The 21,080-nt window shown below is 42.0% G+C and overlaps 1 protein-coding gene across 3 annotated transcripts in view; it reads right to left on the bottom strand.

Moving 5' to 3' along the window:
- The window catches only part of BLACAT1 (BLACAT1 overlapping LEMD1 locus), a 58,332-nt gene that overhangs the window by 12,561 nt on the left and 24,691 nt on the right, over positions 1–21,080 (bottom strand). Inside the window, exon 1 of one of the 3 annotated variants that reach the window (XM_063444351.1) lies at positions 11,534–11,560. The exons of the other annotated variants lie outside the window; for them this stretch is intronic. The gene's annotated coding sequence lies outside the window, so the exon portion shown is untranslated. Of the gene's footprint in view, positions 1–11,533; positions 11,561–21,080 lie in introns of those variants that run through there. 3 annotated transcript variants of the gene reach the window in all.

The following is a 21,080-nucleotide window of genomic DNA, read 5'->3' as shown; positions in this document are numbered from 1 at the left end:
TGGTTACTCTGGCCTAGTTTATTTTTTAGCCCTGCTATTTCCTATTTCTAAGCTAAGCATTAAACCCAGCCATTTTAATGTCTGGCTTATAACTTGGTGAGGATAATGGTGAGGTAAAGGAAGAATTGTTGGGAACTCAAAGGAAATTTTAGGCCAAATTGCCAAAGTGGAAACATTGCTGACTTAGTAGAATTGTTCAGCTTTTTTTGCCCTACATTTGAAATTCCCATTTTAGTGAATAACCCGGTTACTTGCATCACTGCATATGAGCTCCTTATAACTCTCTTGCAATTTAAGCACTTTTTATGACATTTATAACAAGTGGTAGGCTTAAAAACAATATGACCATTTGGTGTTACTAAATCTCCATATATTTAAATAGACTTGGAAGATTATTTGAAGAAAAAAATAAGACAACAAAAACAAAAAGGTTTAAAACATTTCTGTGTGTGGGGGCTGAGCCATACTTGTTTATTATGTATAAACTTTGGTCATTTCAGGCTCTAGCAGCACTCCTGTTAAAAGGACAACTTTTCAATGAAACAGTTTTGGTGTACAGATCATGCCTCTGCATTCTCACTGCTCAATTCTGTCATTTAGGAAATAAATCACTTTGTTTATACAGTCCCAGCCACACCTTCAATGCATGTGACTCACACAGCCTCCCTAGCACTTCCTGAAAGGTAGTCTAATTTTTTTAGCCTTCCTTACTGCACAGTATGTTTAGTTTAGAATGTCTTATCTATTGCTTTGGTAATGTGGTGGAATCTCGGTAAAAATAAATTTAGTAGGCCGAGATTACCACGTGGCATGTGTACGTGCATATGCTGACGTATCGATCAGTTGGTTGCACGAGGCAAGATACGATCAGTAGTGTACGGAGCATGTGCAAGAATACAGGATGTAGTATTCCCCTCCTCCATTGTGCTGAACAGGCCATGCGGTCAAGCAGGAAGTTAATTCTTATTTGTATTGATTGGTCAAGAGAATGTGCGGGTGGAGCTTAATATGGGAGGAGTTATATGTCTATATAAGGAGCCTGCACTATTGTCCGGGGCTCAGAACTTGCTGTATTTTTGGTGACATTAGTCCCTCTGAGTCCCGATCGGTGATCCAATAAAGAATCTCTTCCTTCCTGAAGAAACCTGTGTCCATCTCTCTGTGCTTTGCTTCCGTCAGTTTCTCCGGTATCATTTGGTGCATTGGCCGGGAAGCTCATCGTTCAACGGTAGCTGAGAGGCAGAGGCGTGAGACGGTCTATCTTTGCCCACGTTCTCTACGGCTGCACCCCTGAACTTCTGCGTGGACCTCCCTTCGTCTCGGCGCCACTGGTCTGTTGTCCAGGAGATCATCGGCCTCTACGTAAGAAGTGCTGGGGTGTCCCCGTCGATGAGTGTGAACTCAGGTTCAGGAACGAGGAGGTAAGACAACTGCTGTTTTAGACGGCAGACCCACTAGGGGTATACCGATTGTGCGGTAGGCCCATAAGGGGTTTGAATTGTGTATGGAATCTGCCCCCTCTGTCGGAGGGAAGGAGCGAAGGCGCACCGCTCGATCGAACGCTCTTTAGTCAGACCGTTTGATTTTGTTAGTCAGGCGGGGTTCTGGTGTAAATAGCCCTAGCCGGACACCGGTGTCTTGTCTAGACTAGCGTTCTAGGGTGTATATTACGTTCGCTAGGTCGGAGGGACCGGGAGACTAAGCGGCGCCTGTGTAAATTCGGTTCGCTAGCTCTCAACCTATCTTGGCTAAGTGGGAAGGCGTGTAAATTTGGAACCCACTAGATTTTTGATAGTAATCGACTAAGAGGCGTCTGTGTAAATTCGGTCCTCTAGCTCGCTATATGTGGTGCTTGGGCAGTGTGGCTAACCAAAACGGGTGTACATAGTTTTAGGTAGTCCATTCAAGGTACTGGCCAATAGTTTAGTTGGGAATTGTAAATGTGTTAAAGATTGTTTAGTAAAGTGTATATCTTGTTAGATAGCGCGAGTTCAGCAGTCTAGCGAGAGTGTTAATAGTGTGTTGCTGTATTATAGTGCACGGTACCATAACCCTGTATATTTACTGACACTGTATATAAGTACTAATCATTGTCGTCTATTGCATGTTTAACACCATAACCACTAATAATTGTATTGTGACCTTAAATTGTGCTTTGACCTATGCTAACCGTACTGTAACCGCTATTTGTAAAAGACGATGTTACTGGGGTGTGTTATAGACGGGTAATTCATATATAGAGAATTATAGCGTGGGTGACTGTATAGTTTCGCCAAAGGGCATAATATTGATTATCTAGTGACTGGTGTCACAGCTGTGTGTGTACGGGAATTCCCTGAGTGTTTATTGTGTTATTGTGTACGTTTCACTTGGTAACCGTACCACGTGGTGCTGTTGCCAGAGGAAACGGGTGTGATTGTTGAATAGTACGCGTGCATAGTATTCGTTGTCAACGACGTTCCATTGATAAGTATGGGCGCGTCGGAGTCAACGATTCCGGATCCCTTAGGTTGTATGGTGAAGAATTTTAAAAAGGGATTCAAAACATGTGATTTTGGGGTTAAAATGTCTCCTGTACGTTTGGTCACTTTGTGTACTAGGGAGTGGCCTACTTTGGTTGCGGCATGGCCGCCACGTGGCAGTTTGGATCCAACTCTGGTACAGCGCTTACACGTGGCTGTATCAGGTAGGCCTGAACTTTACGGCCAGTTTCCTTATATTGATTGTTGGAGACAGGCCGTAAATGACTCGCCAAAATGGATTCAGACATGCCACGAGGAGCAATGTCGCCTCATGGTGGCTAGGACTTGTTTGTCCACTAGGACTGGTGTTAGGCCCATTTTGGACACGCCCCCTGAGTCCGAGATCCCTTTGCCGCCCCCTTACTTTCCTTTAAGAGGAAGTGACACGAATGCAGGAAGTCCTGCACCCCTTCCCCCATCCACTTCCGCTTCCTCCTCCAGTACAGAATCCACCCCCTCTCGTACTAAATCTCCCCTTCCGGAACCAGAACCAACCCCCATTAGATCTGAATATCCTGATTTGGCGCCACTTCAGACTGCCGGTCAAGCTTCTTCTAGCTCGGCTCGAAGTGTTTTATTTACTAATTTTTCCCAAAACCAAGCTCCCACATCCTCATGCTTTATTACCCCCCGATCGGAACCTCTAACTGACGCCCCTCTACGTAGCCCCATACTAACCCGACAACTGACCGGTACCCAACAATTAAAACATTATCAGATGCCTCTTCGTCTGAATCCCGGGTCAGCCTATATCGATGCCGCAGGTCAAATGGCACATGCTGACCCAGTCTTCGTATATGTCCCGTTCACGACTACCGATCTCTTAAATTGGAAGACCCACAACTCCTCGTACACTGAGAAACCACAAGCTATGACCGATCTGTTCACCTCGATAGTTCAGACACATAACCCGACATGGGCTGATTGCCAGCAGTTATTAATGACTTTGTTCAATAATGAGGAAAGGACAAGGATTAACCAAGCGGCCATTAAAGCGCTAGAGGATAGAGCCCGTGCTTTGAATCAAGCCAATCCAGCAGCATGGGCCGCAACACATTATCCTAACACCGATCCCGACTGGAATGTAAATGGTGCTGATATGGTTCAACTCAGAGCCTATAGAGACGCTATAATTGCTGGCATGAAAGCCGGAGGAAAGAAAGCCATTAATATGTCGAAGACAGTTGAGGTGATTCAGAAAAGTGATGAAGCGCCCAGTGTCTTTTATGACCGATTATTGGAGGCATACCGCTTGTATACCCCCTTTAATCCGGAAGACGCAGATAATTCCCGAATGGTGAACTCCGCCTTTGTCAGCCAAGCTTACGGAGATATTAAGCGCAAGCTACAGAAGTTAGAAGGGTTTGCAGGTATGTCTATCACCCAACTAATGGAGGTAGCGAATAAAGTGTATATGAATAGGGAAACAGAAAGTAAGAAAGAGGAAGAGCGCAAGATGCGTAAAAAGGCAGATATGTTAGCGGTAGCGATCGCAGGCGTAGATAGACGGGGCCCAGATAGAGGCGATAGTAGATGGAATAGGGAGCCTTTGAGTAGGAATCAGTGCGCGTATTGCAAGGAAGAAGGGCATTGGAGGAACGAGTGTCCACAAAGAGAGCAGTACGAGAGAGACCAACCCAGGGCAGGTTACGGAAACTTTAGAGGCAGAGCGAGAGGTAGAGGAGGCCCCGGAGGGAGTAATGGTAATAGAGGGAGCAATGGGAACAGAGGAAGTGTTAGGGAAGATAGGTATTTTCCAGCAGCGCAAAGGTCCCGCGATAGAGAAGGTAGGGACTTTGTAGGATTGGCTGACACGGTCATGGAGGACTATTGATACCGACCGGGCTCCATCCCCCTTGGTCGAGCGGAGCCTATGGTCGATGTATCAATAGGGGGAAAAAGGAGTGCGTTCATGATCGACACTGGTGCTGAACATTCAGTGGTGACTAATCTAGTTGCTCCTCCATCTGGAAGGACTATTACTGTAATAGGAGCAACTGGAAGAAGTGCTGAAAAAACGGTTCTTAAAAGTCGACTCTGTACATTGGGAGGCCACGTAGTAAAACATCAATTCCTTTATATGCCTGAATGTCCAGTCCAATTGCTGGGACGTGATATGCTATCTAAGTTACAAGCGCAGATTACGTTCCTACCAAATGGAACAACATCCTTAAAGTTTAATGGACCTTCAGGTATTATGACATTATCCGTACCAAAGGAAGAAGAGTGGCGACTTTATACAGCGTTGACTAGCCAAAACCCTAGGAGTGATGAGTCCTTATTCAACATACCAGGAGTTTGGGCAGAGAACAACCCACCAGGACTGGCCCGCAATATTCCACCTATTAAAATCGAACTAAAACTTGGGGTTTATCCAGTGAGCCTAAGACAATATCACATCCCGCAGAAGGCTAAGAAGAACATCCAATCTTATCTGGATAAGTTCATACGGTATGGTATCCCAAAATTCTGTACTTCCCCCTGGAACACCCCATTGCTGCCTGTTCAAAAGCCCGGTACAGATGAGTATCGACCTGTGCAGGACTTGAGAGCAGTCAATGATGCGGTTGTTAGTATACATCCAGTTGTACCCAATCCATATAACCTGCTTGCTTTAATTCCGGGCGGGGCTACTTACTTTACAGTTTTAGACCTCAAAGATGCCTTCTTTTGTCTCCGAATTGCCGCAGAAAGTCAATGTATTTTTGCTTTCCAATGGGAAAATGCAGTAATGGGCTCAAAACGCCAAATGACCTGGACAAGACTGCCCCAAGGGTTTAAAAATTCACCTACCCTATTTGGTTCAGCTCTAAGTCAAGATCTACTGGATTTCGAGTCCATCCCAGGAGAGTGTGTATTGTTACAGTATGTAGATGACTTGTTGATAGCAGCAGTTACAAAGGAAATATGTCAGCAAGCAACGCACGATCTACTACACATTCTCTGGAAGGCAGGATACAAGGTGTCTAGAAAGAAGGCTCCGTTGTGTTTGCCAACTGTCAAATATCTGGGATTCCATATCTCTGAAGGTCAAAGAATTATGGGGCCAGAGAGAAAAGAAGCTGTGTGCCAAATACCGATACCCAAGAATAGAAGACAAGTGCGAGAATTCTTGGGGGCAGCAGGCTTCTGTAGGATATGGATCCATAGATCCATCAGGTATCAGTAATAGCCTGTTAGATCCTATATGAGATTCATGCATGCAATTAAAGTTCAATTCACTAAACAGGTGAATAAAGGTGATACAACTTCCAAAATGCACACACAATGCTGTAAGTTTTGATTGAACATTAAGCCATTCTTTTCATAGAGGCTGTGTGAGTCATAACCAGGCAAGGTGTGGCCAGGGCTGTATAGAGTAAAAAAAAAAAAAAGTGTTTTAACTACTAAATGGCAGATAATTGAACAGTGAGACTGCAATGGAATTATCTTCATACCAAAACCAGATGTGGGCCTGCTCACTGAAGATGTGTGACAGACATTATGGGCCCTTGCTGACAGGACCATGCAGGGAGCACTGCTGAAGCTCTCTTTGCATGATCCTAGTGACTGCTGCACAGTGCAAGCACTCTAATGATACTTGCACTCTGCTGCCCAGGACAGTTCCCTAGCTGTCAGCAGATGCAAAATCATAGCGGGGCTGTTGGAAGACATGGACTCACACAGCCTCTCTATAGCAGACCTACTGAGAAAGACTCAAGATTATTTACCTTCCCCTACTGCATAGTCATTTTAATTTTAAATGTTATTTGGTGCTTAGAATGTCCCTTTAATATAAGGTATGTTAATAAACTATGGATAATACTATAGGATGTCTCCCATTGATTCAATACAGGCATTCCTCACTTACCGACTGGATTCCATTCTTATGACTTGGTCGTAAAGCGAATTGGTCGGTAAGTGAGGATGCGCTACAGAGCATGCTCACCAGTGCAGGTCTATGTTCGAGGAAATTTCCCCGAACATAGACAAGCGCAGCAGAGCAGGGAATCCCTCAAATATATGTTCAGGGAACATTCCCCAAACATAGACCAGCTCTCTAATGTGGGAAACCCCTTGAATGCGTTTTTTTATGTTCGGGGAAATTTACCTAAACGTAGACAAACGCAAAAGAGCAGGGAATCCCTCTAATCTATGTTCGGGGAAAATTCTCTAAACATAGACCAGCTCTCTAATGTGGGAAACCCCTTGAATGTCCATGCTAGAGAGCTGGTCGTAAGTGTGAGTCATCATAAAACAGGTAGGTCGTTAAGGGAGGATCAACTGTAATTACATATTCAACATTCTCAACAACAGTTTTGCTATTCTGAATCAAATGATGTCATTTTTTCTGGGATAACAATTTTGTTATTCTATATTTCTTTTTTTTTTTATCTAAATTCTTTCTTTAGGATGAGACCACAGTAAAGACATATTACAATAGCTGTTTGTAATTTTCCATTCCTTAGCATCATCACTTCTCTGAAAGTTTTTCAACTGAACATAACCTAGAACTTGTGTTAACCATTTTTTCCCCATGTGATGTCATGCTAATTTTTTTTTTTTGTAAATTTAATTTTTATTGTTTTATCAACATTCATATAATTGACAGTATCAAGAAAGAAATAATGCGGAACTCGCAGGTCCCAAGTAGGACAAGTGAAGAAGGAAAGTATTCATGTAAGGTGTATTTTTATGTGAGCTCGCAGGCCCAAACATTTGAGGACTCACAGGTCCCAGATCTTATCACATATCCAGTGTAACAGTTATAGGTAATTTCTTGGGTCTTGGATCTCTGTATTCTCCCCTTTTACTTTTCCCTTATTTTACCGTTAAATAGAAATCATCAAAAAGGAGCCTCAGAACAGGTCCTTGTGACCCACATAGTTATTGATCTAGAATTGTAATAACACAAATAGAGAGGAAGGACAAGGAGGGGGTGGGTGATAGTTCGTTGAGGTCAGTGTCGGTGTCCCTCAAGACTGTGGGTTGATCGGGCCGTAGTCAGTCACCGTCAATGTCGATGTTGCTCAATACTGTAGTTTGTCTGTGAAGTCTGCAGAGGGTGTCGACAGTAGCCAGTGTGATCATGTATTTATGTGTGACAGATGTGTATCAGCTGCGCTAGTGTGAAGGTCCTCGACTGTCCACAGTTCCTCCATCTGGTAGAACCACAAGGTCAGCGGAGGACTCACCGCCTGTTTCCAGTATTGTGGGATCACCATTTTAGTTATGTTCAGGATATGGATCATGAGAGATTTTTATACAAAGATCTAGGGACCTTGGTGTAGTGTAGCAGCATCTCTGCAGGTTCGAAGTAGGGTAGACAGTATGAGAACAACTTTAACATGTTATGTATCCCCTTCCAGAAGGAGAGAATCTTCACGCACTTCCACCATAGCTGAATGCAGTGTGCCCCTCTCAACACTGCATCTCCAGCATGGTGTGAGTGGTCCTGAGTGTTCATGTGTAGCATTGAGGGAGTGCGGTAATAAAAGGTTAACAGCTTGTATGCTGTCTCTTGTGTTTTGCTAAAGCTTGAGCAGTATGTACATTTATTTTAAATGTAAGTCATGTGGAGAACAAAGCTTATAACAATGATTGACAGACATTATGGCACTCTGTTCCAAGACAGAACATTGTAGACTTGCACATTTTACTTTGGTTTTCAAACCTCACAAACACAACCCTGTTAAATATAGAAAGTAAGCACAGTATTGAAAATCCTAGAACATAACAGTTCCCTTTAAATCAATTTAACAAATCTATCTTGTCCCAAATGCCTTAGTTAGCTTTTAAACCAAACATCTCTAAGTTGTTTCTGTCATTCAGCATGCAGCAAGGGGTTAAGAGTGTATTGATATATTGAAAGTTCTCATATTTATCTTCCCATTTGTAATTTATCCTCATCTATTTTCTTTCTCTATGTTCTTCATGAAATCCCCCAGGAACAGAGTGAACAATAAGTAGCACAATGGGGCAAGCAGAGACAGAGATCTGTGATAAGGACATAGTGCTGGAGAGGTGAGTGGTGAAGAAAGGGGAGCAGTGCGATATAGGAACGACAGACAGAAGCAACATAAAATGAAAGCTAGAGTATATGTAAAAGCCCACGAAGGGACAGACAAGAAGGAGAACGTTTACGAGGGAAGAGGGATTTGGAGGTGAGAATAAAAGCAAAAGTAAACAAACATAAATAAAAATGCTAGCGAGAAGCTGGGCTGCCAAAAGCCAGAACATGCAGGCCCTCAGCATTTTGTTATTCTTTAAATATCCTTTTGACTAAGCCATTTCTCAGTCTCTGATAATTACTTTTCAGACCTCTGGATATTCCCTGCAGGTGAGCCCAAACTATTGTGAACTCCAGGCAGCTCTCCGTCCTAGGTTTAGTGTGCCAAGTAGGAACAATGAAATAACCATTCAGCAGCAACTAATGGCTTTGTGCTACAGATAATGTTGCAGCTTCATGAAGCATTGGGGCTGTGTGATTTGACTGCCATTTTGACTTTAATAAACAAAGGGAACATTGTCACTCTTAAACAAGTGAATCAGATCTACACACACACACACGTATGTACACATATTTTTCATGGTTTACTAGATTAGTAAGCATTCACATTGCAATCTAAACTGCATGGTTTCCTTTTTGTGTTTGTTTATGTAGCAATAACAGTGTTATTTATTCAGTTAAAGGAACACTCCAAGCACCATAACCACTACAGCGTGTGATACCTGGCGCCACACCGTTGTAAGAAAGCAAACCATGTAAAACAGTTTGACTTGTTACCTTGGGTCAGTTGGGTGCCACTCCCCATCTAAACTACTGCTAAGTGAAAGCACTAAACTCCCGTTCAGGAGCATTCACTCGCTTACCTGAGCTAAGCCCTGCAATGCACAGCTAGCCCTCTGGCTGAGAGCATTAGCTGAACGCTCTCAGCCAATGAGCTAAGCCTAACAGTGCTGATCGTATCTCAATGATACGAGCTTACTGCTTAACCTAAGCAGTAGTTGAGGCAGGGGCATGATGGACTTCGGGTACGAAGTTAAACCGTTCTAGGAGGGTTTAACTCCTTACAATAAAGGGGTGCCTGGGCACTCCTGGCGCCATAACTTTGGTTCTTGGAGTGTTCCTTTAAGTGTTTTTGCTATCAGGAATTCAGGTGAATTGAAAGTGAATATCACCATTTTAGGCCAAAGTAGCTGGTCTACAAAAATGATGACTAGGTGGATGTTTGAAGTTTTGCTATTTTTGCTAAAAGTTTTTGAGTTCACTTTAAATTGATGACAATACACACTTTAGTGAAAACTGCACATTTATATCTGTCAAAGTCAGACTGGCATTGGTAACTTATTTATATAGCCCTCATGAATCTTAATAATCATGGAGGACGAATGCAAAGGAATTAGGCCACACCAGTCCTCCAGAATTCTACCTGTATCTCTGGGCTAATAACGCTAGAGGCTGCCATATTGCTTTAGATAGCAGTCCATGATAATCACACAATAAGAACTTAGATGTGAAGAACTTACACCACCATGTAATATATGCAGAGGTGTACATCTCCTGTGTAATAAATGGCTTTCAGCCCTACATGAGCTATGAAACAAATCACATAGGAATAAAAAGCCATATACCACAGCAAGGGATTCCAAGTGGAGTCATCAACGTTGGAAACAGTTCAAACCATTGGAAGAGCAACAAATTAAAAACATATGTTAAAACAGATATGCAAGCCTTTTGCCATTTCGTACTAAAGGACCATCATGGTGAAACATATCTTTCCCCCTTCCCAATACAAAATCAGCAATAAAACACACACACACACCACTTCCCAGTACAAAGTCACGAAAGAGGCACACACCTCTCCCACTTCCCATTAGGAAGACACAGACATCTTCCTTCCTAATGCACAGCCATATTGGGGAAACACACCTCTCCCATTTCCGAATGCACAACAATAGGATGGACACAAAGCTCTCCCACTTCTCAACACACAACAATAATACACACACATACACACACACACACACACACACAACTCTTACACTTCCCAATTCACCAAGATTATAGAGAAATCACTTTACAATACACAGCCCTCAAGGAAATACACACCTCTCTCGCTTTCAAGTACAAAGGTACCTGGGACATAAACTTCTCCCGCTTTCCATAACAAGGAGACACACACATCTCTTTACAATTAAGTTCTGAGAAACGATCAATAGACACAGCAGTATTATTTGATGGGGCCATGCTCAACATATCTGATACTGAGGATAAATTACTCTGTGCACTCTACCGTGGTCTTTTAAGGAAATGGGACCCTTGCTTGCAGGTGGAGGTGTGTGAGCAGCACTATGTATTATATATCCGTCTTAAAGAAGCAGTGATCTGTCACTTTGCTGGCACAGATCTCTGTTGCCCCCTAGGAATGTGGAACTCCACTAGTAAAGGATAGAGGCATGTTGTTTCACCATTAGTGGGAAATAGTAAATAAAGGAACACCTACAAACGACACATACAGTATGCCTTACTGAAAATCTGTTATAACTAATAAAACTTTGCAATATTCACTTCCAATCAATATTACAGGATAAAACCAAAGGGTTGCATTCTATGACCAGAGGTAAGTTCAACTCAACTGAGTAACACTTCTTCCATTAATGAGAAATCTGTTATTAAATTACCTGTGAGAAACTTATCTCTGGTCACAGAGTCCAGTTCTAGATCTTGTTACCCTAACACACTACAATATATACACACACACACACACCATCAAACTATGTGCTTGTTAGAGGATACCAAAAACATACAGCTGCATAAAATATAGTTACAAGTCGGGGAACTTCACATCTTGCTTTATGTCGGTGTCCTCCTTCCTCTTTGTCCTGTTTGCCGCTCCACCCCACATCTTTGCATTGAAGCATCTGTCTTGCTGCTCCTCACCAACATCTACCTTCTACAGAGCACCAGTCTATGATTATTTGTCCAGTTTTGTGAACATGTAAGCGTCCCCCCAAGCGCTTTAACTCACTGTATGTGTGAATTTCCTGGGTGAATGTGCGTCTCCAGACCCTCAAAAGAGACAGAGACTCCCTGTGAACACTTGAAATGTATGAAGGGGAAGATGGGAGGGCTGAAGTGGGTGAGAGTGATGGGGAGGGGAGCAGAGGGGTGAGGGACGCAGAGCTGGGGTGGAAAGGGGGGGTCAGGTATTTTGCCTTCTCTATTCCTGGAGGAGCTAGTAACAAAGGCCCCATTCAGCTGCTTCTGGTCTGTGAAATACAAAATGCAACAGACTATTATGTGAGGCACATCAATACAACCTCCCAATCAAAACCCAGAGCAGCCACGAATCTGTGCACCTGCTACCCCATCCTTTACAATCACGGAGTACGGAATTGTGAAATTGTCCTCTACCTGTGTTCTTAAACCTACCAGCTTTTTTCTTGATGAGATCCACTATGTTTCAAAACAGGAAAAAAAAAAAAAACAACAAGTATCTTATTAAAAAACAAACAAACACAAAAAACAAATATAATATGTAAAAAAATGTATCAGGGAAAGTAAAATCCTGAATCCATTTGGATGAGTGGCTGATTAGATGTTAAAACTGCTGTACTGTGCCGCCTGATATTTAGTTGTTTCATTGTAATTTGGAGGAATAAGGGGAATGGGATAGAGGATTAGAAAACACTCTTTGTGTCAAGGAGCATTATACATCAGCTTGATTATGGCTGGGGTGCAACAAACCAGTTCTTTAGGGTAAGGGTGGGGAGTTTGTAGCCCTCTTATGGTACTGAACTGAAACATTTGGTATCTTTGAGGGGAACACACGGCTTACAAACTCTGTTTTAGGGTACTCTTCAACCCAGGTTTTAACAGTGTCTCACTTAAAAGGATACTATAGATACCAAAACAACTTTAATGAAGCAGTTTGAGTGTATAAACCATGCCCCTGCAATAGCACTGTTTGATTCCCTGATATATAGGATCTAAATCACTTTTGTTTCTCTCCATGCATTAGTAGCCATACGTCCAAGGCTGTGAAAATAGTTAAAAACATGGTTTCATTTTCAATCAAATGGTATATTATTTTAGAACTTTATATCTTCTGCTCTAAATTGAATTTTGATCACACACAAGATTCCTGGAGGGCCTAGAAGGCTATTAACAAAGCTGGAGTAAGGAATTCCAGAGTAAACAGACTGCGCAATAAAGGAAGTTTAAACATTAGATATCCCTTTACAGGAATTGTTTAGGAAGGCTGTGCAAGTCACATGGAGGGAGGTGTGACTAGGGCGGTATAAACAAAGTGATTTAGCTCCTAAATGTTAGAGAATTGATCAGTGAGACTAGAGGGGCATGATCTATACACCAAATCTCTTCATTTAGCTAAAGTTGTTTTGGTGCCTATTGTGTCCCTTTAAGCACATGTACTTCGTGCACATTCTCCTTTGTGCTCCAGGATACCATGAGCAGCCACTGCATTAAAACCAAAGACAGGTTATGTGAATAACATTGATTATGTCATTCAAATGGCACATGTCAAGATGTGGGATATATTAGGCAGCAAGTGAACAGTCAGTTCTTGAATTTCATGTATTGAAAAAAAAATATGAGTGACTTTGACATGGGCTAAATAGTGATGGCTAGATGACTGGGTTAAAGCATATCCAAAGTTTTGTGTGGTGTTCCCGGTATGCAATGGTGCAAGGAAGGACAACCAGTAAACCAACATCAGGCGCCTAAGGCTTATTGCTGCACATGGTCTGATCACATAGGTGAACTACTGTAGCTCAAATTGCTGACAAACTTAATGCCGACAGTGATGCAGTTTCACAGTGCCCGTAGTGACCCTGTCCACCACCAAAAGTACCTTCAATGAGAATGTGCTTCACCAGACCATGGAGCAATGGAAGGTTGGCTGGTCTGGTATAGCACGTTTTCTTTTAGATCAGGTTGCTGGTCGGGAGTGTGTGCGTCGTTTACATGGGGAATAGATGGCAGCACTATACACTATGAGAAGAAGGAAGACCGACACATCCGATATCAAGGCTCTGGGCAAAGTTCTGCTGAAAAACCTTGCGTCCTGGCATTCATGTGGATGTTACTTTGACATGTACCACCTATCTAAAGATTGTTGCAGACCCTGTACATTACTTCATGGCAATGGTGCTCCCTGATGGCAGTGGCCTATTTCAGCAGGATAATGCCCTCTGACACTCTACAAGATTGTTCAAGAATAATTTGAGAAAAACGACAGAGTTCAAGGTGTTGCCTTGGACTCCACATTCACAGATCTCATTTCGATAGAGCATCTGTTGGACGTGCTGGAACAACAAATCTGATACATAAAGGCCCCATCTTGCAATTTGTAGGATCTGCTGCTAATGTCTTGGTGCCAGACACCACAAGACGCATTCAGATGTTTTGTGGAGTCCATGCCTCAATGCATCTTAGCCTTTTGGGTTCACCCTACACGATATTAGGCAGGTGGTTTTAATGTTGTGGCTGATCAATGTATATAGCACTTAACAATAGAGTACTCACCTGAAAAAGTGTTCAGGCACCAAGAGCCCGAGGCCAAATGCACTAGCACTGCTCACATTAAGCTGTCACCTACAGGAAGCCACCTAAACAACCATCACGTTACAATACAGAGCTGTAAATACAACCTTCAAGGGCAAACCCACGTGTGATCCTAAGATCATAATTAACAGCAGAGTGTCTGACTGCTTGACTCTCACTGAACATATCCTCCACATAATACAGAAACATGAATTTCTCTTGTGCTGCTCCAAATAATTAAACATACATTATTAAAAACACCTAGTTTTCATCAGTGTTGCTAGAAAAAGGTAAAAAAAAAAAGATTCTTATAATTTTTACATTTTTTTTAATGCAAACAGGGGGGGGGGCAAAGACACAGTATCGTTGGGAATACAGATTTGAATTTCTAATGATATAGTGTTCCTTTAAGGATAGTGCGTGGAACATTATTTAACAGAATGGAGATTCACAATGAGAGATGCAGACCACTAGGGGATTTCTTTAGAGGTAGCCTCACTTCAAAACAGAAGGAGAATGCCACACTGATTTGAACATGAAACTGGAGTATAGAAATCTTCCACACTGACTAGATATTCAATGTTAACAATTGCTTCCATCATAAAATGGATGGGATTGAATGCTGTTTTACTGGTGGGATACAGGGCCTCCACATTCAAGCAAAGACAACAAATGAGTGGGCCAGGCGTTTCTGTCAGGAACAAAGATACTTGTGGAATTTTAAAACTACAAAGGCATGGTATAGCTAGAAATCTATGATGGAACAATATAAATATTTCAAATTATTCTAAAGCAGTGCAAGTAGGATTTTTAAATATCTGATACCATAATAAAGAGGCTTGCCGTATTCATTTTTTGCATTCTATATCTTTTATTTTAAGTTAGTTGGTAGTTCAAGATGCAGTCTTGGGAGCTGCATCATGAAGCACCCCTTGGCTGATTTGGATGAGTGGAATTACCTTGGGTACTACTACTTTAGCACCCTTTCTGTTCTGAGGACAGTGTATGCGACTGGAGCACAAGGGATACCCATAACAACAATTTTAGCGCTGGAATATAATACTTGCTAATAAAATAACTAGGAGAAGAGGTCGAGGTCAAGGTCAAACATAGAATGGACAATTTGGTTGGTTTCCTGTGTTGGTTTTCTTTCTTACATTTTTTTTTTTTTACATTCTTTATTTTTGTTGCATATTGGTAATAGTACAATTTCAACAATGGTAGTTGACACACTTTAACGAACTTTAACAAACTTGTACACTTTTTCAGGATTTACAAAAGCCTGGACATGTCAGTAGGGTAGTTAGTCTGTTCAGTGGGGTCCCTGGGTAAGTCAGGGCGGGGTACGTGATATGGGCCTATTGGTGGGGGTCGTACTTGTGGGTACTGAGTTAGCAAGTGGCCGACCCAGAGTTCGTGTAGACCTGTGTGATGTGGCGTAGTCGCTCCTCTCCGGTCAGGGGGGTCTCCCAGCCTCACGTCGGGGGCATGGGCCCATTATGTGAGTGAGCCAGCCCCGGTCAATTTCTATTTATATTATATGATATGTAAGGGGAGGGAAGGAGTGATACTTTATTCAGTGAAGTAGAGTTCAGAGGGATTTTAGAAATCCAGAGGCTTGGGAACTCAAGTCATGTCTGGTCTTGCTAAAGGACTAAACTGATTTGTATGTTAAATATGTTCACAAGACCTGTGAGTTCTATATGTAAACAGTTTTTAAAACCAAAATTAAGGCTTAGGCATTGGTTTACTTAGATTATAACCCACCAATGTAATAAAATCTGTTTTAAAACAACAGGTCATTGCAAAAGAACCATACAGAAATGTGGGTTAGATTCTAAAAAAGTGAGTGGGATTGGGGCATACAAAATTTAGCGCTGATGTTGGTTTCTGCCAGTGCCTGGAGTTAAAGAACGGACAGAGTGGCGGTGCCTTCGAAGGAAAGGTTCAGGTAAGTAAACCTGACCTTTCCCTGTCCCCTCTTGCTAATTATGCAAAGACCCCAGACGGTGACAGAGTCACTTTAAAGAAGCACTATGGTGCCAGGAAAACAAACTTGTTTTCCTGGCACTATAGGGTCATTAGGTTCCCCCCACCCTCTGGTCCCCCCTCCCGCTGGACTGAATGGGTTAAAACCACTTCAGCCACTTACCTTTCTCCAGCGCCGGGCTCCCTCTGTGCTGGGGAACTCTCCACCCCCATTCGTCAGATCCAAATGCGTGTCAAGAGCCGCGCATGCATTCAAACAGCCCATATGAAAGCATTACTCAATGCTTTTCTATGGACGTCCAGCGTCTTCTCACTGTGATTTTCACAGTGAGAATCGCAGAAGCGCCTCTAGCGGCTGTCAATTAACCCTCAGTGAAACATAGCAGTTTCTCTGAAACTGCTATGTTTCCAGCTGCAGGGTTCAAACTAGAGGGACCTGGCACCCAGACCACTTCATTGAGCTGAAGTGGTCTGGGTACCTATAGTGGTCCTTTAACATGATTGTTGTTTCTAATGACTATGACTATCTTAGTAACTATGTTTTCCTGGTGCTGTTTATGTGTGCAATATTAAATATATGCTCAATAAACTCTGAATATTAATCATATTTTATTATTTATTTTTTTTAAAGTATGTTTACACTGTTTCTGTGTTAAAATCTGAAATTGGCATTCGAGCAGATGAATCACATAAGCGAACTGCTAACGAACTGTGGTTGCAAGTTAGAGCTTCAAAAATGCCACTGTTTTAGCTGGTTATTCATATATAACATTTTATGTTAACATATCTAGATAAATCTGAGTCTATTTCTATTGTCAAGCTTAAGTGACTTTCAGAATCCATGAAAAAGATCTACAGATCATATATATAAAACGGACAGTGAAAGAATAAATTTAACTTAAAACATGCAACTAGGAGCCAGTTAATGATAGGGTTAATATGTTTTACTGTGCTAGCATTCAGAGTAAAAGGTGAGGTATAGTCACCCTATCCAACATCTATTCAATACACTGCACAGCTCGGGCTCTCATAGCACAGAAAGAGCTGATCTTTTCTTTGTTTGGTTCCTGCATTTCTTTCAACCAAGCAAAGCTAATATCAGCACACAAATTACCCAGGGGATTCACCACATTAAATGTGTTTATTAAAATCATCTAGGTCTCACAGTAGCAATAGCAAAGGGAAAGAAATGTACCATGATAATGATTCTGCCTAAAAAGAAAACACATTAGATCAATTTCTTCTTCTTCCCTTATTTTCTTTTACACGAGTTGTCCAACTATTGGCCAATGGGGAAGCTTTGTTTTTCTGTTTTTTTTTTCCACTTTTTTTAAACGCCCGTTTAATAAATCCACAGGTTCTGCTATATTATTGTTTTCAAAGCTAATTGCCCCTCAGTCTATGTTCCTGAACGAAAATGTGTCGATGTTTGACATTTTAAAATAATACTAGTCTCTTAATTTCAGAGAATGCATACAGAACATTGATACTTATATGCACCCCAATCCTTCATCTGTTGGATGTAAACATGACTAGGTGGGTGGTTGGATGGCAATGTGACAGAGTGGTTGGGTATTAGTGACATGCTATGTGGCTGAGTTTGTGAATGTGATAGGGTGACTGGGTATGACTGGGAGGTGAGCAGGATTATACTACCAGTTTGGAGTATGTGGCTGGATGACTGGCTGAATGGCAGTTTGTTACTGGGTGAATGCATCCTGTTGGTGGCTGTAGATGATGGATAGGTAAGTGGAGTATGTGACAGGGAAACTAAGTGCAGACGTTATATGGGGTTACGTTATAAGGTGAATGGATGCAAGTGGTTGGTGGTACGTGACTGGAGATGTGTATGAGGTAGTGAATGGGAAGCGAGGTGGAGGTGACACGGTATGCGTATGGATTATAATGACAGAGAGGTGAGTTAGAAATTTAGTGACAGGCTGGGGGTGCAATCAAGTAAGGTGAAAATGACTAAAGGGACACTCTAAATGAAGTGGTGTATTTGTGCAGAGTGTTTGTTTCCATTCTCAATCTGTTCCCTTTTATCTCTTTCCACCAGCCTCTGTTCATGTACCTCTGCCTTACTTGCTCTCCTCTCCCCATATTCTACCCTTCCCCACTTGTTCCTTCCTTCTCGTTTTCCTCTTCCCTCACTTGTTCCTCATGTATCTCCCACCATTCCTCCATGTTCCCCTTCCATCACTTTATTCCTCCTCCCTTTTCATATTCCCCTTCCGTAAGTTGTTTCCCTTGTCCCTCTCTTCTCATCCCCTTCCTCATTTTATTCCACTCCTATTATACCCCATACTCACACTTGCTCCCCTCTTCTCTCCCCTCCCTCCCCTATTCGTGTCCCCAAACATGAACCTGATTGTCGCCCAGCACCATTGGGGTTGCACAGTAACAGCAGGTGTAAAAGCAATCAGTAAAGAAGGTCACGTGGGGTTATGATGCTGACATTACCTGCACACCTTCTCCAGTATTTCCTTCGGTTGCCTGCCTGAAAAAGAGGACCTGCTGCCACATTTGCCAGGCAAGAAGAGGAAAGAGCAATTCCTCTTCTTGGCTGAGCACACCGTGAAGCCTGTGCTACCACCAATAATAAATGGTATGATCAAGGAGTGCCACCTTCTTCCGTTTGCCTCATCAGAAATCCAGCCCAGCATGCTGAAGTAGAAGGGAGCTATGTAGCCAATCATAGCATGTGCTATGAACTTCAACCTCTAGCAACTTCTGTTATTCTTGCAATCCAGTGTCATTTAAACCTGACACAGTCCGCTGAGACTTTTATCCTTCTGAGGTTGGTAAAATGAGAACAGTCCAGTTGGGTAATACTAAAATCAATACCCTACACATTACAAAAACTAGTAATAGCTAAATAAATAACTGCATATTTTGAAACAAATGCATACAAATGGAATGGAATGGCAGGCAGTCAGAGACAAAGAATAAGAAATAAATCATGTAATTCAGTAAGGAAGGAGAGATCAGGAAAGAATGGTATACTTAAAGGACCACTAAAGTGCCAGGAAACATACTCGTTTTCCTGGCACTATAGTGCCCTGAGGGTGCCCCCACCCTCAGGGTCCCACTCCCGCCAGGCTATAGGGTGAGGAAGGGGTTAAATTTACCTCTTTCTCCAGCGCCGGGCAGGGGACTCTCCTCCTCCTCCTCGGCTGAATGCGCATGTGCGGCACGAGCCGGACGCACATTCAGCCAGTCCATAGGAAAACATTCACAATGCTTTCCTATGGACGCTGGCGTCTTCTCACTGTGAAAATCACAGTGAGAAGCGCAGAAGCGCCTCTAGCGACTGTCAATGAGACAGCCACTAGAGGCTGGATTAACCCTATTATAAACATAGCAGTTTCTATGAAACTGCTATGTTTATAGAAAAAAGGGTTAAACCTAGCTGGACCTGGCACCCAGACCACTTCATTAAGCTGAAGTAGTCTGGGTGCCTATAGTGGTCCTTTAAGTGTTGTTAGCACATGACTGGTATTGGAATTATAAGGATATATAATGTTGCTTTCTTAATGTAGTTGTTTTGGAGCATAGACCCTGGCCCTTTTCTCTAGCTATGTCAAATTTTGGAGAATACACCTCTAGTTGCTGTTAGACTGACAGCCACTAGAGACATTTCCTTTTAAGACCATTGAAAATAAAAAAAAGCCTCACGTTTTATCTTCCACGGGAAGCATTGTATTGGTGAAGTGCTGCAAATTCTGCGCATGTGCCGTGGTAACTCAATGTTTCTCTATGAATAGCATTGGATTGGACTGAGATCATCAGGGATGGTGATCCCAGAGGAGCCAGAGTGGCTGCCGAAGACTGTCCTAGCACTAAATAGGTAAGATTAATAGCATTTTTCAATATGGGTAAGGGTTGGCACATAATCAAAGGCATATCTAAAGGATAAAAAATATATCTAAAATAGTTTAACACAGTTCTTATCAACTTGATCAGTTGTGAATAGGGTAAGTAGGGAGCTGAAGAATATCACAAGTTATGAGTAATGTGTGAAAAGGTTAGTCCATGCAAATAATATTCTGAAAAACTATTTTGTAGTGGATGCTCCAATTACTTCTTTCTCCTGTGACACATACTCATGGAATTTTCCTATTGATTTCAGAGGACGTGATAATGCATCGCTCAAAGAAATATCTAAGCACGTTTTGAGCTACTTATTGAAACAACCCCCACTGTGTATTTGTGTGTTCACTAATGCAGCTGCGCAAAGAAGCATATCTCAATTTTTCACAAAATCCTGCCAGGATTTCATTAAATAAATAACTTTAATAACAAACCAGTCACATTGATTCTATGTTTTGTGATACCCACACACACATACTACATATCCTAGATATTCTCTTTCCGTGTGCATTCAAATAATAGGGATGAGCCACTATTTTGTTGGTAGACACATTCGTTCAAATAAATGTTATCATACTCATATCACGTATCAAACTAACGAAAAAAAAACGCATACTTTTACAACTGTTAAGGAGCATTTAATCGTCTTACATACCCAAACTGTATCTAACAACTGCACATACGTATAAAATAGTTAGATTCAGGGCTTACTAGAAATGTTAAAAAGAAAACAACGGACCCCTAAAGCACTCCAGCTTGCTAAAAAGGGTTATGTGTGGAGAGAGTGCCCTTTTTTCATTTTATAAAAAGTGTATATTTTAACAGAAATTGGCACTTTTATGAATTAGCCTTGTAACACCCCCTTGGCTTTCAAGCAGACAACAGGTCATCAGTGAACCTGCCTGCCTTACAAAGACTTCTCATAGAGTTGTATTGGGAAGTCTGTGATTGGACAGCCACAGATAGTCTGGGCCAAGGCCGGATTAACATAGGGGCTGATGGAGCTGCAGCTCCAGGCCCAGGCCCATGGAATAGGCCCATTGGTTTTAAAAAAAAAAAAAAAAAAAAAAATTTTTTTTTTTTACATTTTTTTTTGTTTTTTTTTACACACTACTCTTAGGGTTGCCAGGTATTTCTCATGTATTTCT

The sequence above is a fragment of the Pelobates fuscus genome, chromosome 1 (genome assembly GCF_036172605.1).
Source record: "Pelobates fuscus isolate aPelFus1 chromosome 1, aPelFus1.pri, whole genome shotgun sequence".
Classification (NCBI taxonomy): domain Eukaryota; kingdom Metazoa; phylum Chordata; class Amphibia; order Anura; family Pelobatidae; genus Pelobates; species Pelobates fuscus.
The sequence above is the reverse complement of the archived record's forward strand: the minus strand, read 5'-3'. Positions and strand labels throughout refer to the sequence as shown.